The sequence below is a fragment of the Colius striatus genome, chromosome 1 (genome assembly GCF_028858725.1).
Source record: "Colius striatus isolate bColStr4 chromosome 1, bColStr4.1.hap1, whole genome shotgun sequence".
Classification (NCBI taxonomy): Eukaryota; Metazoa; Chordata; class Aves; order Coliiformes; family Coliidae; genus Colius; species Colius striatus.
In genome coordinates, this window is record NC_084759.1 from 141,809,114 (window position 1) to 141,826,182 (window position 17,069).

Genomic DNA, 17,069 nt, shown 5'->3' on the forward strand with positions numbered 1-17,069 from the left:
AAGAAAGGAAGTGCTGGTTTAACTGACTTGCACTCTTATCAAGAACAACCGAGGTAAGAAGATAGGATAGACTCAAAGAAACACACAGTTTTATGACGATGAACAGAAGAAGACAAGTAATGAGAGAATTCTATTGAGGAATGAAGCCAAACTTCATGTCTAGGTTTCCATTTCATATGGCTGGATCTGATTCTTCAGAGGCATTTGGGAATTAGAGACTGAGCTTGGAGTCACACCAGCACGTAAAACTGTGCTGTGCCCCTTTCTCCCTACTCCAGAAATACAGTCAAAGCCTTCCAGTGCCATGGAATAGCTGAAAACTTAATCTCTGCCTTTTGGTATTGTGTTTTTTGTAATAGCTTTTTTATCATCTGGGGCTCTCTCTTTATGCAGCCACGTCTGTGTGTGGTACCAAAAAGTTTCTTTCACGTTTGATAAATTACCTCTGAACTAGAGTGGATCTGAACTCTCAGGTGCCCCTGTTTAACTGTTAGAAGTAGGGAACCCTTGAGCTAGCAAGGCATTTGAAGAGGAAAAGGCCACAGCAGTGAGAGTTGCTTTTCTTTGAGCCTGGTTGTTTTTTCTTAAGCTGAAAAAGGAAAAAAGGTAGCAGGCAGGAAATCGAGAAGGCCTGCAAGGATCACATTAACTCGGCTTTAAATGCTTCCACAGTGTGCATGCATAATGGTTTTTAATTGCCTGTATTTCTTAATATTGTGATGGGTTTGGATGGGGTTGTTGGGCTTTTTTTAGTTCCCCTAGAATAAATGTCTTGTAAATTAGGGCTTAGCAAGTATTCCAAAAGTTGCAGCAGTGCTTTATGCATTAATCCCAGTCTCAGCATTGAATCGAAATTAGTTTTCAGTTCAGTTCCACTTAACCATGGTCCACTTCCTTAGAAAATTCCACACCTGTTTAAACTTGAGTGAGAAGACAAGGAGCAGAAAGTCAGTGAAATACTGAAGCGTAATCTCTGTCAGTGTTTAACACAGAAATCCATAATATTCAGTGAAGGCACCCAAATCTTTCCTCGGGCCTTTCTCATAGAAAATTCAGATCCTTAATTTGATTTTTATTCATTATCTCTCTGTTGCTTCTTTATTTACTCCTTCTTGTAGCTGCAAAGGGGATAATTAAAATTGTACAGCAAAAGGAGCAGGATGCAGCTGAATAGGCAGGATTGCCTTGTCTCCTCTAGACAGCCTACTTAAAACGTGTTGAGCTTTGAATTTCAGTCATAAAAGTGGTGAGTATTGGAGATATCTTCCTCCCTTTAGGATATTAAAATCACAGTTTAATATTTTAGCAAACTTGGAGATCTTTGCTGAGAAATAGACCAAATTAAAAGATTTTTCAGTAAGCATTTGAGGCTCTAATGTAGAAAAATATTATGAGATGGCAGCTTTACCCAGAGGGATCCCTGAAACCTAGGAAAAGGCAAAATTCTAGTCCTGGAGATGAACAGTGCACTAAAATATTAATCCTCAGTTGACCTGCAGTAAACTTTACTGCTAATCCTAAGGACTTTTAAGAGACTCTTACAAGCCCTCGACTCTTCCAACCTGCTACAGATATCCCTAACAAGCTTGTTCTGGCCTCCAAACATAAACCTATGTGCACTTGAGTGGGGAATACAGGAGGAGGGATCTTGGCATATACAAACAGGAGCAGGAAAATGTGGTTCTGCAAGACACTGAAGAAACGAAGGCTGTAGGTTTATAAACATTTCAAGCTGGCTCTGCCTGCTCAGTGGGCAGCCCATCCCCGCCACCCACTCCTGGCTGCTCGTCCCTGCTCCCTACACCAGTCTTTCCTTCCTTTTGCCTTTATTTTTCTACTTTTTGTTGTGATTAAGATGGCCACGTGGTAAAATATGTTGCAGCAGAATTAGTCCAGGTTAAGACTCTCTCCATGCCAAGGCTGCTTTTAACCTAGACCAGGCACAGTGTATGGATGGGGATGTGTAGCCATGAGGTGAGTGGGTGCAGTAAGGGGAGAGGAAAGGGAGGCGAATTTGAGCTGCAGTACTGCCTTAAACTGACTTGAAGCTTTCATGAAACTGTGATCTAAAGGCCCTTGCCTCTTTGCTAACATTAAGACGGAGAAGATGCCACAGAGATCAAAATGTGACTCCATTGTTATCCCCTACCTCGGCTCTGTGTAGAAATCCATGGAAATGTGTGCAGATAGCTCCACAAAGGGTAGCTACTGCTCATGAGCCTAATATCTCTGGGCTCTCTGCAGTGGAAAGACAGGATCCTCTTGAGGGCAAGTCTCAGTACAAAACCTAATTTAGCTTGGGAGATTAGATTGACTGGGCTAAAGTTAGCCTTTACAAACACCTTCACCACCACCACCATTGTGTACTGAACCAGTACTGACATCAGAGTCAGCCCCTACCTTTCTTCATAGTACAGCAGATGTTTGGGTGAACTTTTCCCTCCCTAATTTTGTTTGTTTGGTTTGGCTTTTTTTTTGAGGGGGCAGATTTTTATAATTTAATGTCAGTTTTACCATCAAACCTGAACAGATTGTTTAGGTATAAATCTGCCCAGCTTGAAAGTGAATGTGAACTGCAGGAACCAGATTGCTTTTGTACATCTAGCTGGAAAACAATTACTGAAATAAGCACTGTAAAAATAAAGGGGAGAGGAAAAAGAGATTTTTAGGTCATTTTTGTGGAAAGTGTACCCAGTATATAAAAACCTTTGCTTTATGGCTGTTATGGAAAGAATTTGAATTACATCTCTGTGCTTCTGCCTTTCAAAAAGTGAGCAACATCATAAAAACTTCCAGTGAATGAATTTAGAATAAACATCTGGTGTGCACAATAGGAAGTCACTACCCATTCTTTGAGAGCAGCAGCTTTGGTCATACATGTAATGAAACTCCATTTTTTAAACCATTTGGGGCATATATCAATTTAAAGCCCTTTTTATTATATTTGGGCACCCATCCTACAAAAAGCAAAGTAAGCTCTGAGTTCAGAACAATGTGTCTGCACGAACACCACCAGTCAATAAAGGCAGAAGGGAAAAAAGCCCTCTGGCATGCCGTGACTAAACAAAAGTCAAGAAAAGGAAAGGATGACATCTTACAGTCAGCAAGAGAGTAACCTGGTTTTCATGCTATGAAAGAACTACGGGAAGTGATGAAGTCCTAGAGCTGCTGCTGTGGACACAGAGGGATGCTAATCCCATTGTTAGACCCTCACATAAATATTAACGTTTTTCTTGCCCAAGTGCTGCCATTCTGCTCCATAGGCCCATGTACTGAATGCAGAGCTACTGCACGTCTCTGTTACACCACGTAGCTGTGGGTACAACCACTGGTACTATATTTCTTCACCTGATAACCTAAAATCCACTTCTGAAACATACTAAAACAGAGACATTATTATTATTACTGTTATTATTGTTGTTGTTGTTATTATTATTTCACTTCCAAAACCTACCCACCTGTGTGTTTTTCTTTAGCACTTGCCTGTAAGTGCAACGTTTAGAGGGAGTGAGGAGAGGAGCGTGCAGGCTCTTGGCAGCACTCCCAGCACGGCTACTCAGACTGGGAACAAAAGCTGTTTTCCTTCATTTTTAGTGCTGCTTAGCAGCCTGGCTCAATAACAGCCAGCTTCTTTCCACTTAGAGGAGTAGCCCCAGACCTACCACTTAGTAAAAGTGCCTGCATTTCTCATTCATCTAAGAAAGGGGGTTTTTATGCCTGAGGATTCCCTCTTGGGTCTTGTCAGGGAAGTCCTGCCTCTCCTGGCTTCTCCCATGGATTCTGTGAGCTGTGGCTGAGAGTTTGAATTAGATGATCAGGTAGGCTGTAGTATCATAGCATAATTTAGGCTCCTCATACTTACTAATGCTTTCTCTTTGGCAATAGAGGTATCATTCCCATCTCTTTTAGAGCCATGTTTGCAAGCACATTCAACTGCTTATCCCTACCGTCTCACCCTCTGGTGATATGCCTTTCCTTTCTCCTGTTTCTACATGTGAAGGTGAAAACTTAAATGCTTCCAGGAAATCTGTGTCCTCTTTCCTACCACTGCCTCAATTCCTATAGTCTTTACCTCCAGTTCCTCCAGCGGTTCACAGGGAGATATTTGCCGATGCCTACCAGGTGAGCGGGCACAAGCCAATACCATGTCCTACTTTCAGGTGGATCACGTCCCACTAGAAATGTGTGCCGCAACTTAGGAACATCTGGACATCAGCAGCAGGACCAAAGATAACAATGGTGACTCTTGTAACAAATAAAACCTTTGTTGGCTTTAAGAAAAGTCACTGCAGGGATCATAAAACATGAGGTTCATAAAGGGAAGGGTAGAAGGAACAAGCAGAAACATAAAGAAGATGAAGACTCTCCCATTAATTCTTTTCACTGAGAGGTATGAAGAAACACTGGCTATATAACTCAGAAAACCAAGTGAGGTCTTTGAAAGGATAGCAGGTAATTATAGACAGAAGTGAAAGCTGAGGCTTTTCAACTCATCTGTAGAGACAGTGAAGGTGTGGAAATTGGAAGAGGAAGCAGGGAGATGGAAAGGCATAAATGAAACACCATTTCATTTGGGAAAACTTTAACTTCCTTATATAAAAGCAGAAATTCAGACGGTATTGAAGTTCAGAAGAAACGTGGAGTCAATCTCTCACTAGGGAGGGGGAATCTTCAATCTCCAGCATCAAGTGCATTGAAGCAGCTGGATAACCAAAGGTGACAGTAAGCACTAATTTCTGAGGCATTGGCAGGCAATCAAAGCAAACCACTCTGCAAATGCTGCTGTGCATACCTTGATGAAATCAACTCATGAAATGGGAAGATTTCAGAGATAAAATACTAGCTTAGGAGATAATATAAGGAGAAAGGTTGGGGGCTCTTCTTGTCGCACCATAACAGTATGTTTACTTACACTGGTGCTGAGAGGCCAAGTCTGAATATATAGGTGGTGGGTGGTGGCGGTGATAGGCAGGTTCAGGTACAGAATAGAGAGACACAAACACTCTGGTCAATATTTAACCCAAAGTAATCTGCTCTTTCTTTGGAACTGGTGATTTCATAGTCCATTAAAACGTCTTTGCATGAGAACTCTTACGTGATTTTAAAGGATTTCTATTTCTTATGTGTATTTTCTGTGTCTCTAGTATTGCTCTAAAATGCTTTTACACAAGTAGCTAGATAGATACATCTAGAAGTGCTTTTTATACAAATTACCCTTGCAAAGGAGAGAGAAGGAAATACTATCTCCATTTGAAATGGACATGAAAAGTGGTTCCACAATGGATTTATGGAAGTCACAGAAGAAGTCAAGAGGCAAAGGCAGAGACTAAGGCTCAGTCGTGCCTCAGTGGGGCTTTGCTCCTTCCTCCATCACTTCATTTCTGTTTGCAGCAGAAAGAAAAAACCCTCAGTCCAGCCCAAACTGCTCTGTTCCCCAGATACAGCACTTCATAAGAGATCAACGTGTTGTGTAGGTGGAAAAATTGGAAAAAGCAAGGAACAGATAAAGGCAATAGCAGCAGCCAGGCGACTAAATACGAGTCCTGACAAATGAGGGACTTCTGATGTTACATTTTTCCCATTACAGGTGCTACGTGACCCAGCAGGAATCTTTTCCCCTCTCCTTTTCTCTGCAGCATCCCGCAGGCTGGCATGTGACAGCCTGATGTGCTCTGTGCCTGTGGCTGGCCAATGAACAAAGCCAGCAGAAATGAAAGAAACAGTGACAGTATTTTCACATGCAATTCTTGTATTGATCAAAAAATAAATTACTGTTGCTCCAAAATGCACTCTCTCCAGCTGTGTAATAGAGGCAACACTATAAAAGGGCTGGTCAGTGCAAGTTTCCCATTATCCTTTCTGTCCCATTAGCGTCTGCTCTTCCCTCAGCTCTTTGCTCAGTCTCTGATGTGATTTGCAATGTGCAGCTGACAAAGCTGCTGTTGCACTTCCTCCTTAGAAATGTTTTTCTTCTGCCAGGTGATTGCAGTGGCTTAATGGGAGTCTTAAAGATTTTTTGATGGTCTGTCCAGAGGTGAACAATAGCTGCTGGCATTTCAAAAAGACCAGAATTAACAAAAAGTCTGTTCTCAGTGAGAGAGAAAAAGAAGAAACCTCCCATGTGTTAGCTGCTTCCCCACAAACACAAGTTGCCAGAACGGTTTAGACTGTCAAGATCTATTTCTTCCTCTGTCTTTTGCCACCCCAGTCTTCAAGCTCCAGAAAAACCCCATGGCCCAGCATAGAGCTGCTCAGCAGTGCCAAAAACCTCTGTGGTTGATGAGAAAACATCTTTCTCACTCCTGAACGCAGCAATTTTTCAACTTGTCTACACAAAGCCCCCGTACAGAGATTGAGCTCTCTGCACGCTCTCAACATCATCATCTGCAGTTGTTTCTACACCTTCTTGTCTCTGAACTGCCACACGCACAACTTGCAATTTTCTAGTGCTAATTACAATTTTGTGCTTTGTTAACATGTGCAGCACCGTACTAAATCCAGCTACTCGGTGTCCTCTCTGCCAAAAAAGCAGGAAAAAGGGCTCCAAAGCTATTCTAGCAACCAATTCTAAGGAGTTTTTAGTTAACTAAACCACCTCTGCTTTCATCTTACTCATTACTAGATGAGTTAGGTTACTTTTCTTTTAATCTTTTATCCTGGGTGTGACCAACAATGTGCAATATTTGAAAGCCTGCTGGCCTCCCCCCAGCATTTTGGGTAGGACCATGAAAGCAGCGAGCTCCTTTCTTTCCTGATCACCCTCAACAAATGTCAGTGAAATGAGAAAGAACAACAGCCTGCCCTTTGCTGCTGGAGACTGTCATCGGAGAGGAGGCTTTGGAAGTGAATAACCTTTGCAGTTTCTGTTTCTGCTTGGGTAGACAAGGAGAAAGCAGCTGTTGGCAGATGTGAAAGCCAGATACTAGCACACAGGAAAAAGTATCAGCAGAGCTCTGGAAAACCTCTAGAAGACAAGTAGGAGCCGATGGCACTTTAAAGGTGAGGCAAAGCTGACCAGTAATTGAAAGCTGTGACAATAGCCACAGCACAGTTTTAAGATGCCCCAGAAAAGGGCTTGTAAAGTCCCAGCCACCACTTCCATCTCCAGGGTAGGATGAGGAGAGCCACGGCTAGTCTCAGTAATTCACCGCCTCAATGAGCTGGAGCTTGCAAGATGGAGGTGCAAGTTGAGGAAGGGGAATTTGCTGGAGCAGGAAAGCAGGTGAAGTGTCCTGGCAGATGTGTCTGGCCCTGTGCCAGAGAGCAGATAGCCATAAGGCTGCATAACAGCGTATGCTGTAAAACGCAGCTGTTGCATTTGGTTACGGTTTCCCTCCAGCACTGGGTTCCACATGGGGAAGTGACACTCAGATGCTGAAAGAGTCTTTATATAGCTGCAAAATGCAGCAGAAAACTTGAGTATGGCCTGCCTGATGTAACACTTGAGACTACATACACCACTGAAGGCAGGTCCTTTCTCAGCACAGCGTGCCGAGGTCACAGCCAACACCGCACAGCCATGGCTGCTCAGCTGGGACCACTTGTGGCCTGTAACTGAAACATCATCTTCCTCTGTCTGCATTCTCCTAAGACACATTACCAACAGTGTGATAGGCTCCCTGTGCTGACAGAGGCTTCTGTCCCTCTCCCACCCAGTTAGGTTCAGCTCTCACGTACCCTGTGAGAACCACCACGTATCCTGCCTCTTCAAATCAGCATTTGCCAGTGCTCCTGGGCTGGCATTGCTGGAGCTGCTTTGCTGCCTTCATCCATCATGGTCTCTCACATGTGGTTTTCATTTCTTGCAATGTAGTGCTTTGAAAATGGACAAAGACATTGTGGTCTAATGGCTGTTGTCAGTGTTCAGAGCAAAAGGGGTCCACCAAAATTACCACCATGCAAGCTGCAACACCTGTCTCACTGCTGCCTGCTCTGACATTTTGGCCCCTATGCAGCCATAAAGCAGCCTAGCAGCTGTCAGAGTGTGAGACGGTACCTTAGAGGGAGAACCAGGTAATGCTTTTTCTTTCCAAGGGATTTATAGGCCTGGTGAGCAGAGTAGATCTAGGCTTAAACTGCAGCAAGAAAAGGGAGTCGCTCCAAACTGAGAACGCCAATTAACTCCAGCACCACTTGAACAAATTAGACGAAGGTCAGAGCTGCAGCAAGCAACCATCACTAACAAGATTTCAGTGCCGCTCTGCCAATTTTATGCACATCAGATTTCCTGCTAAGGAATCCCTCAGGGCACAACTGTTTGGCTTTTGTCTGAAACTTCAGGAGCCTCTGGCACGGAAAGATGTTAACTTCAACCTCGACACTGCACTAACCAGAAGGCAGGCAGTTGGAGTGCTTCTGTAGCAAACGGCAGATGATTTTAGACAGACATCACAACTCGAGTTTCCTTTTTTGCAATATATGCATGCATCATTTATTTATCTATAGTTCTGGCAATTCTGAATTCCACTTTCTGTCATGGACAACAAATTCAGTTCTTAAATTTTATTTCATGTGTGCTACAGACTTCTCTGTCCCGCACCCGAGCAAATGGTTTGCTGAGCTGTCCTTATCTCTCTACTGACTATCCCACGTGCTGCCCAGATTCTGACAACAGCAGGAAGAAGCAGAATAAGTGACACCACTGGAAACTGATTTTTTTTCAGACATATACTTTGCACAGTTACACGTTCCAGCAGTAAGAAAGAGATTATTTGCTCTCATAACATATGTGCCTAGACCAGGCTAAATCCTGGTGAGACACACTTTCCTAGGGGATTGATATTCTCCTTGGCCAGCATCCATGTCAGGAGGAGATGGCTACAACCTGGAGAGACCTCCCCCACCACGGGGGACTACAGACTCCGTGGAGGTTAAAAAACACCAACAAAAACTGCTAACAAGAAATGCACTGCTTTGCTTCCTCAGCTAATTTGTGCTCCTTGAAGGAAATCAAAGAAGGCATTTAATGATCCTTCTGGGCACAACGTGATTTGTATCTTCATCCTTTCAGGGAAGGCTCACAGCAAGAAAAACCCCTGGGGTGGAGGGGAAATCTCTTTGAAAGATGGTTCGGAGTGAGAGGCTGTCAGTTGTTGAAGAGAGGAAGAATGAGAACACGTTATGAAAGTTGGCAGGTGACTGAGCTAATTACAGACTCGGAGGCAATTTAGGGTGATGGGAAGTGACTTGAATTGCAACCAGAGGTTAAAAGAGTTTAAAAGGAGACAGTGCCAGTGCTGCTGTGCTCGGATGGGCTGAAGGCTGTTCCCCGTCAGCCCGTCGAGGAGCCTTAAGTCAGGGAAACACCTTTCACACTCGCTACAGAGTAATCGTGGAGCAAAACAGACTGTTGCAAAAGGATGCTAATCATGTGTGGAAAGCCTAGCCAGCCCTTCCCCCACCCCTTCCTCTTCTTCAGAACTGTCAGGGTATTTTTAATAACAATTGATGGTTGCCTAAAATCACAAAACATGTTTTCATTAATATTCATGAAAGAATGGACTGTTTTTATCTACACCTACATCAACGCCTTGTAAAATGTATCCGAAACCCAGCTTTTATCTTTAATCACACTGAAACTGATCGCCTCTGATTGCTGGGGGGGGGGGAATGGATCCTGTTTTCAAAGGAGAAAAGCATGACATGTTATAATTTGTGACCTAGAATTTTGGCAAAGCTGCTCCCTTCTGTGAAATCAAAATGAAGGAGAAAAAAAAAAACCCAAAAACAAACCATCAAACTTTTATGATTTGTAATTGAGTTGTGAATATTCTGCAAATGCTGATGTGCATTTCTACAATAGCTCTTGCCTGCACACTCAGTGTCAGCAGCAAAATAAAGAAAACAGAAAGCCTTATAAAGATTTCTTTAAAAAACCAAAACAACAGAGATAAAGATGTCCTTCTGCCTAGATGTTGCCCTTTATTTATGCTACAATAGCCTGCAGCATCTTCCCCAGGGCTCAGGCACCGCCGCTGTGTGCGTTGTGCAAACTCACAGCCGCAGAGCCCATGGCCCACAGACACTGTGCTAGGGATAGTCAGCTCATCTATAGTGATGCCATTTTTCCTGACAGGCAGATGTTTAACGCCTGGATCACTACAGAGAGGTCTGCAGAGTGCTGCCACCCAGCTCTGCTGGCTTCCCGACCCACTCTTATTGCCAGCGGACTGATAAAGCTGCCCCATGTCCTCGGTCTGACCCCTGGACCACTGATAGCATGATCCAAATAAATCAGGGGAGCAGATGGAAACAGAGTAGTTTGCTGCTTTGCTCCTGCAGATTGAATAGACCATTCTCAGTCCCAGAGGCTATGCTATCTCCCTTGCAAGAGCACTGAGAATTAGAGAGCATCCTGCATTTCCACAGCACCCTACAGCCACTACCTAATAAATTCTCATCAGGATTTCAGCCAATGGATAAGGCATTAATGTCAGACCATGAAGGCAAGTAGCTCGTCTCTGTGCCCTCTACATCTGCTGACTCTGACAGGGGAAGGCATGGGAGGAGGGATCTGCCTTCTTTCTAGACCAGACAGGCCAAATAAACTGTAATTTGGTCCAAATATCTCCCTTTGTCCTGATAACCTTGTGGAGTCCTGAATCCTTATTAACACACTGAGTAGAGAGGAGGAGGTATTTGTAACATGTCCTCTGAACAGGGTCATTGCATCATGTGTTTAACACAAAGGATTTGGCAACAGAAATTATGTTGCTGTATGTACACTGAGTCAAGTGTCTTTGAGGCTGTGGAGATTAGCAGAGTAACTGCCTTCATTTATTTAGTCACTTGATGCACTGCAATTGCTGAGGCTTTCCACCAAGCAAAGCCTCCTCCCTCAAAAAAAGCTGCTCTAGTGCAGCCACTTTATCACAAAAGGCTTTAATCTCTTTTAAAACGAGGTTTCCCTTCCTCCTAATCAAGTTCCTTCCAGTCATGTGGACTTGAAATGGAAAAGATTAAGATTAACCCTTTGGTAGGGGAGAGTTAAGTCTGACTTTCACTCTGGGTGCTTCTTGGACAGCACCCAGGAAAGCTGCATTCTGCTCATAGTTCTGCTTTCACTTTTCCTTTTTATTGATTCATATTCTTTTCCTTGCCTTGCCTTCAGAGAGGGTAGAACAGTGCTTAAGTGCTCCTTGTTTCCCATGAATTCTGCTTTCCCTTCGTGTCTCCCTCTGTGCCCTAAATTTCCTGCTGCTTGGAATGTTTAAACCCTGATGAGGGTTTAAAATTCTGCTAGCAAAAAAGGAAAAAAAAGAAGCTCATTTCATTTTGGAGTATTTAAACAATTCTAAATTTGGAGCAGAACTGTGGCAAAAAAAATAAAAAGGAAAAAGGGCAAAGTAACCATCCAAAGGCATTAATTAATATGACACCTATGTAGCTATTTCTCTAAACAATGGGTATAGCATGTGGCTTGCAGATGAATGGGTCTGCAGGCAGATATTTACAGAGCACTCAAATGGAATGTGAAGTCTAGAAGAACATATTTTTTCCGAGTCATCCTGCTAAGGTCTGGTGATGCTCTGCAGGCCAAATAGTCATCCATTATTCATTGCCTCTGAGGCAACCTGAAATGAAATCAGTAGCATAATACCTGCCTACATGTCAGTCAGTGTATATTCCCCTGTACATTCCTCACTAGAAGTGAATCTGTCTTGCTCTACAAAGACTCTAGCAAAGTATCAGATATCTAGATATTATCTGTGTTCCCATGGCAAACAAGATTTTGTGTGTCTCCTATACGGGGACATATCAGGATCTCCTTGTGACCACTGGCACTCATCATCTTGATCTCCAGTGGCAGAAGAATCCTTTCATGCACGGCTTCAGACTGCATCAAGCATTTCACTTACACCCAGATGGTCTTAAAAGCAGCTAATTTAACCCAAAACACACCTGGGAGTGATGCAGGTATCATTTTCCTGCAATGACTGCAGTGAGAAAGGGACTCTCAGAGAGGCTGTGCTCACCCAGCACCACCCAGCGCTGCAGATCTTTCAGATCTCACCAACCCAAACTTCCCAGGTCCCAGGCACAGGCCAGTCACAGCCAACCCAGCCCTGGGCAAAACAGCATCTTTGTCTTGCATTGTGGCTTCCCAGACCTCAGGTAGGATTGCCCAGGTCCTACTATGACCAAATGGGGAGGAAGGACAGCACTCAGCTCTGGGGACACCTCCTCAGCCCCAGCCCAGAGAAAGGCCAGCCTGAAGCATGAGCCCTCATGCAGAAGTGAGCTTGCAGCCCTTTTCCCTGTCTCTGCTTAGCTGGTAAATCTACACCTCTGCAAGTTCAGCTCTGCGTGCCAATTCTCCACAGTACTAAAATCTGATCAGAAGAGATTTGCATGGCCAGACAGTAAAACCATGACTCAAAGCAATTTTCCATCACTGCTTCTGGCAAGGGCCCTCTCCTCCTGGCAGCTGCTGGAACAGGGAGATCAGATTCTGTAGTATTGACAAAACACTGCATGACTGCTTGTTAAACCTACTCAGACAAACCAGAGACATCATCCTCATATCTCCCCAACAGCATACAGGTTCAAACACTGTTGAGAGCATAAGCAGAGGAACTTTTGTACCCATACCCACTTACCTAAGGAGCCCCGCCAAAAGATAATTAGAGGCACAAGATTATGTTCTCAGATAACTGCATCTGGTGTGAATGAGACAAATTTATTCCCATCATGTTTTGTTTTAAGGCATTCAAAATCAAAGCAAATTATTCTTATTGTTTATGTCCCAGATGTTTTAGGTTCAGGATGATGATGGAGCAAAGACTTGCTTTGAGGTATGTGGTAGTAGCAGGCACACAGCAAGATCCCAGTATCTCCAGAGTGAAAAACAAGTCAGTGCTGATCTCTTGCATCATCTTCCTCAGTCCTGATACCTGCAGTGCAAAAAGGAGCCTGATGCTTGCACCATCCAGGCCCTGAGACACTGCTTCAGAGCACCCAGAAAATAGAAGGGAGCACCTCTGCTTTACTGTATGGGCCAACTGGGAGATCAGTACCACGGGTACTAAGGGAAAGAAGTGTCTCTGGTGACCACCTTCAGCCCAGTAAAACTCCTGGTTTCCTCAGTCAGGCAACAGGAGTAGCTTCACCATGAGCTCGAGGCTTGAAGAGACTGAGATGTTGTCCCATCCACTCTCCATCTCCACAAAGCTCCATACTCTGCTCTTTGCTGTGTTCAAGGTCATTGCCATATCCCCTGTTCCAGCTGGCTTTCTAACAGACACTTGGCTTCTACAAAATGTGCCTTATTGACCAGTACTGTATAGAAAGGTGTTCCCTCAAGAGGTTGTTCGATGCTCAGCACATCATTCTAAGCAGCTTTCTATGTCACTCAGTGTATAGTTCCCCTTTCTTCATTTTGCCCCATTCTATTTATATTTATCCCACTGTAAAACTACACATCAGTCTGCTCAGGCATTTCAAGGTCAGAGTCACCACATGAACGCATTAAACAAATGAGGATTTGTGCCACCTTTAATAAACACTCCCCATACAGTGTTTTGATGATATTTGTTCTTTGGCTAGTCTTGACATTTGCCAGTATCTTCTCAAAGCAAGATAATCCAAACTGAACTCAGGTTCTAGTCAAACCAGAAATGAATAGGGCTGAATACATGAAATGAATACATCTTCCCCCTGCCTGTGAATACAGCACAAAACACGTTTGGGGTTTTTTTTGTTTCCCCCATGCTTTTGCAAATTTACCTCTAATTTGCTGCACTCACTCGTACCATATCTCTTGCAGCCTTAAATTCTCATTCCTTGTCATGTGTTTACTTTTGTTCTTTCTCACAGGATTAATTTTCTTTTTCCCCACTCAGACCCTGCCATCGTTTATCTCCTCCCCATGCCCCAGATGTGCTCACACACTGTGGTGGCTCAGCTCTGCAGCAGTAACTGGATGCACACTAATCCCATTAAGGGCTCTCTGGTCACCTGGGATTTTTCAGTGTTCCATGCTATTTTCATTCCATCTTCAAATCTCACTCTCTTGCAACTTTAGATTATTAAGGGGTTAAGTGAGATATATCCAGTAAATGAGATAAATCCAAATAAAGGGATTTGGATCTCCCAGTTAAGTGTGTTGCTGAGTCTCATTGCCTTTCCTATCAGTGTTTCAGGGTTTTCCAAACACATCCAGGCAAGGGCTCTTGCCTTTAATCCAGAACCTATCTGGATTAAACTGAGTCCCAGATGCAAATAACATACAGTGGCTGGAAGGGTTATTGAAAAGACCCTGAAAAAATCACACAAAATAGCCACTTCATACGGTTTCTTGCAAGGTAAAGAGAAAATGCTAGCTAAAAAGTTGATTCTCCTGCCTTCAGATCTCATTTCAGACTTCTTTTTATGAATGTGAACATTTATCATCTCTTCCCTTAAGTATCCAGACAGCAAAGCTTGTCAGCCCCTCATTTTTACTCCTGGTAAACACAGCAAAATGGGACCTTAATGGTCAGTCTTCCTAGATCCTCAAAGAACAGTCTTCTCTATGCAGGCTGCAGAGGCAGGAAGAGGCAGTAGAAGCTCAGCCCCGTGGCCTTGGTGCCAGAAAAGTGAGGCCCAGGTCAGGGGAAGGGGTAACTGCTCCTGCTCCTATGGGCACCTCACTGCACTCTGTGTCTGCAGTGAGCATTTCTGGGAGCAAGTCATTTCTCTATACTGATCTCACCTCCAGATTCCCTTGGGCTGTTAGAGACTGTATGTACCCCTTTTCAGGGTAAGAGCTCCCATAACACATTTTGGCCGCTTGAGAAATGCATTACTAAGATCCAGCTCTGCTCTGCCTGATGCCTTCATATGTTGACTATGGCATTTGCTGTACAGTCATGTGGTGCCCTGAAGGGCATCATCTCTAGAGCGTTTGTGTGCATAGAAATTGATTTTTTTGTAGATTTTAAGATCAGAAAGAACTACTTCAATCTTCCCATGTAACCCTTTGCACAGACTTCAGAAAATTTCTGTCCTTCAGGCCTACAACATCTGCTTGAAGATTTTAACCTTCAAAAAGATACTGTCTGGAGTAAAGATTGTAATAAATAATGAAACCACTCTATTCTGAACTGAGTTATTCCTGAAATTACTTAATTATTCATTCCAAGCTTTCAGCCTCTTCATCGTGCAATTTAACCTTTATTCCACATTTCACAGGGTTATTCCCTCCCCTGCACTTCCTCTGCCACTTCTATTATCCCATTTGATGTGCAACACCAATGCTGCACTCTGAGGCACACCTATAATATGTGTCTTAGTTTGCATTCAGTGCTTTGACAGCCAGTTTCCCCCTCCACATCCTTACGAGAAACCTAACGATCTAGCGTGGCTTTGCATTTCATATTACATAAGCCATTTGTAAAGGTCCAAAAGATGATTGAAAGATACTCTAATAAACAGGTTAATTCATAGATATACAGCCAAGCTGTTCAACAGGTCACTGTAGTCATTTATAATCTTTCTGCCCCCTTATCTGTAGTTATTTATAATTTGTACTTCTCGTGATGACAATGAGTTTATATAGCATGACCTTTGCCTGAGTGTGCAGTTTGCTACTTGCTGCTATTCATTGGGTTCAGCCATTGGGCTCCTTTGGTCTCGAGACACAGATGATGGTAATCTCAACTGAATGTTACCCAAACTAAGAGGATGAATTATTAATAAATAATTGCTCACAATTATTGCTCACAGTCGATCAGTCAAAACCATCAGAGTCCCTTTTTTCATGCTATTTTTTCTTCCCTCTGCCCATTTTCCAACCTCTCCTCTCCTCTCCTCTCCTCTCCTCTCCTCTCCTCTCCTCTCCTCTCCTCTCCTCTCCTCTCCTCTCCTCTCCTCTCCTCTCTCTCACCTATGTGAGATCCCAAGCCATGGCTTGGAGGATAAGTGCCTCAGCAGGACCTGTGCTGGATGCTGCCAAATCATCAGCTCTGCCCAGCCTCACCAGTCCTGTGCAAGCCTCAGCACCAGGCAACAGCATAGCATGGACCCGCTGAAGTGTGCAAGATCCTTGTGAGACCTGGGGCTGTTTTGCAGGACCTGGAATGGTTTAGCCTAGAAAAAAAAAAAAAAAAAGAAGACTAAGGAGTGACCTCATTAACACTTACAAGGGCTTAAAGGGTGGATGTCAGGAGGATGGAGTGAAACTTTTTCTCTGTAGTGTCCAGTGACAGGACAAGGAGTAATGCACATAAGTAGGAACACAGAGAGTTCCACTTAAACTTGTGAGGGTGAGAGAGCCCTGGCACAGGCTGTCAAGGGAAGTTGTGGAGGCTCCTTCTCTGGAGGTTTTCAAACCCACCTGGACACATTCCTGTGTGACCCATTTGAGGTGAATGTGCTTTACCAGGGGATTGGGCTGGATGATCGTTAGAGGTCCCTTCCAATTCCTACCATTCTGTGATTCTGTCATTCTATGATCCTGCCACGAGCTCCACACTACTGGTCTCAACCCCAGGTCGCTGGTGGAGAGGAGATGGTGCTGGGGAGACCTACAAAAGTGACCCATCAGCCTCCTGCAGCACAACAGGGAGGCTGTGGTAGAGATCAAAGATCAGAGTGGGGGTGTTTCAGGGGTGTAGATGCAACCCCTTTAAAGCAGGCATGGCCTGACCTCCGGATGGAGAAGCCGAGACCCGTCTTCAGGAATCAGAGTAATCCTGGGTGATTTTATCCCACTCCACTTCCCTAAATCTGTGGCTGCTGCTGCTTGGAGAGGGGATTAAGGGGCTGTCAGGGGATTACGTAGCCGCTGCAGCTCCCGGCACGGAGCTCCCTCCCAGCACGGCCGCTTCTCGGGGCGCAGAGACGCACCTGTGGGTGCTCACTGACCAGGGCCCTTGGGGGGCTTTTGGCCATCTGCCCTCTGCTCCCTGACGGCACCCGGCAGCAGGAGCGACATTGCCAGTGAGGAGGCAGCTGGGGTGAGATCGGGGCCTGGCCCCACAGCAGCAGGGCACCCAGCCCGGCAGCATGGCGAGGACCGCATCAGGTCCTCACCGGGGCAGCAGGAAGAGCGGGCAACCCCCGCATCCCACCGTCCGGTCCCCTTGCTG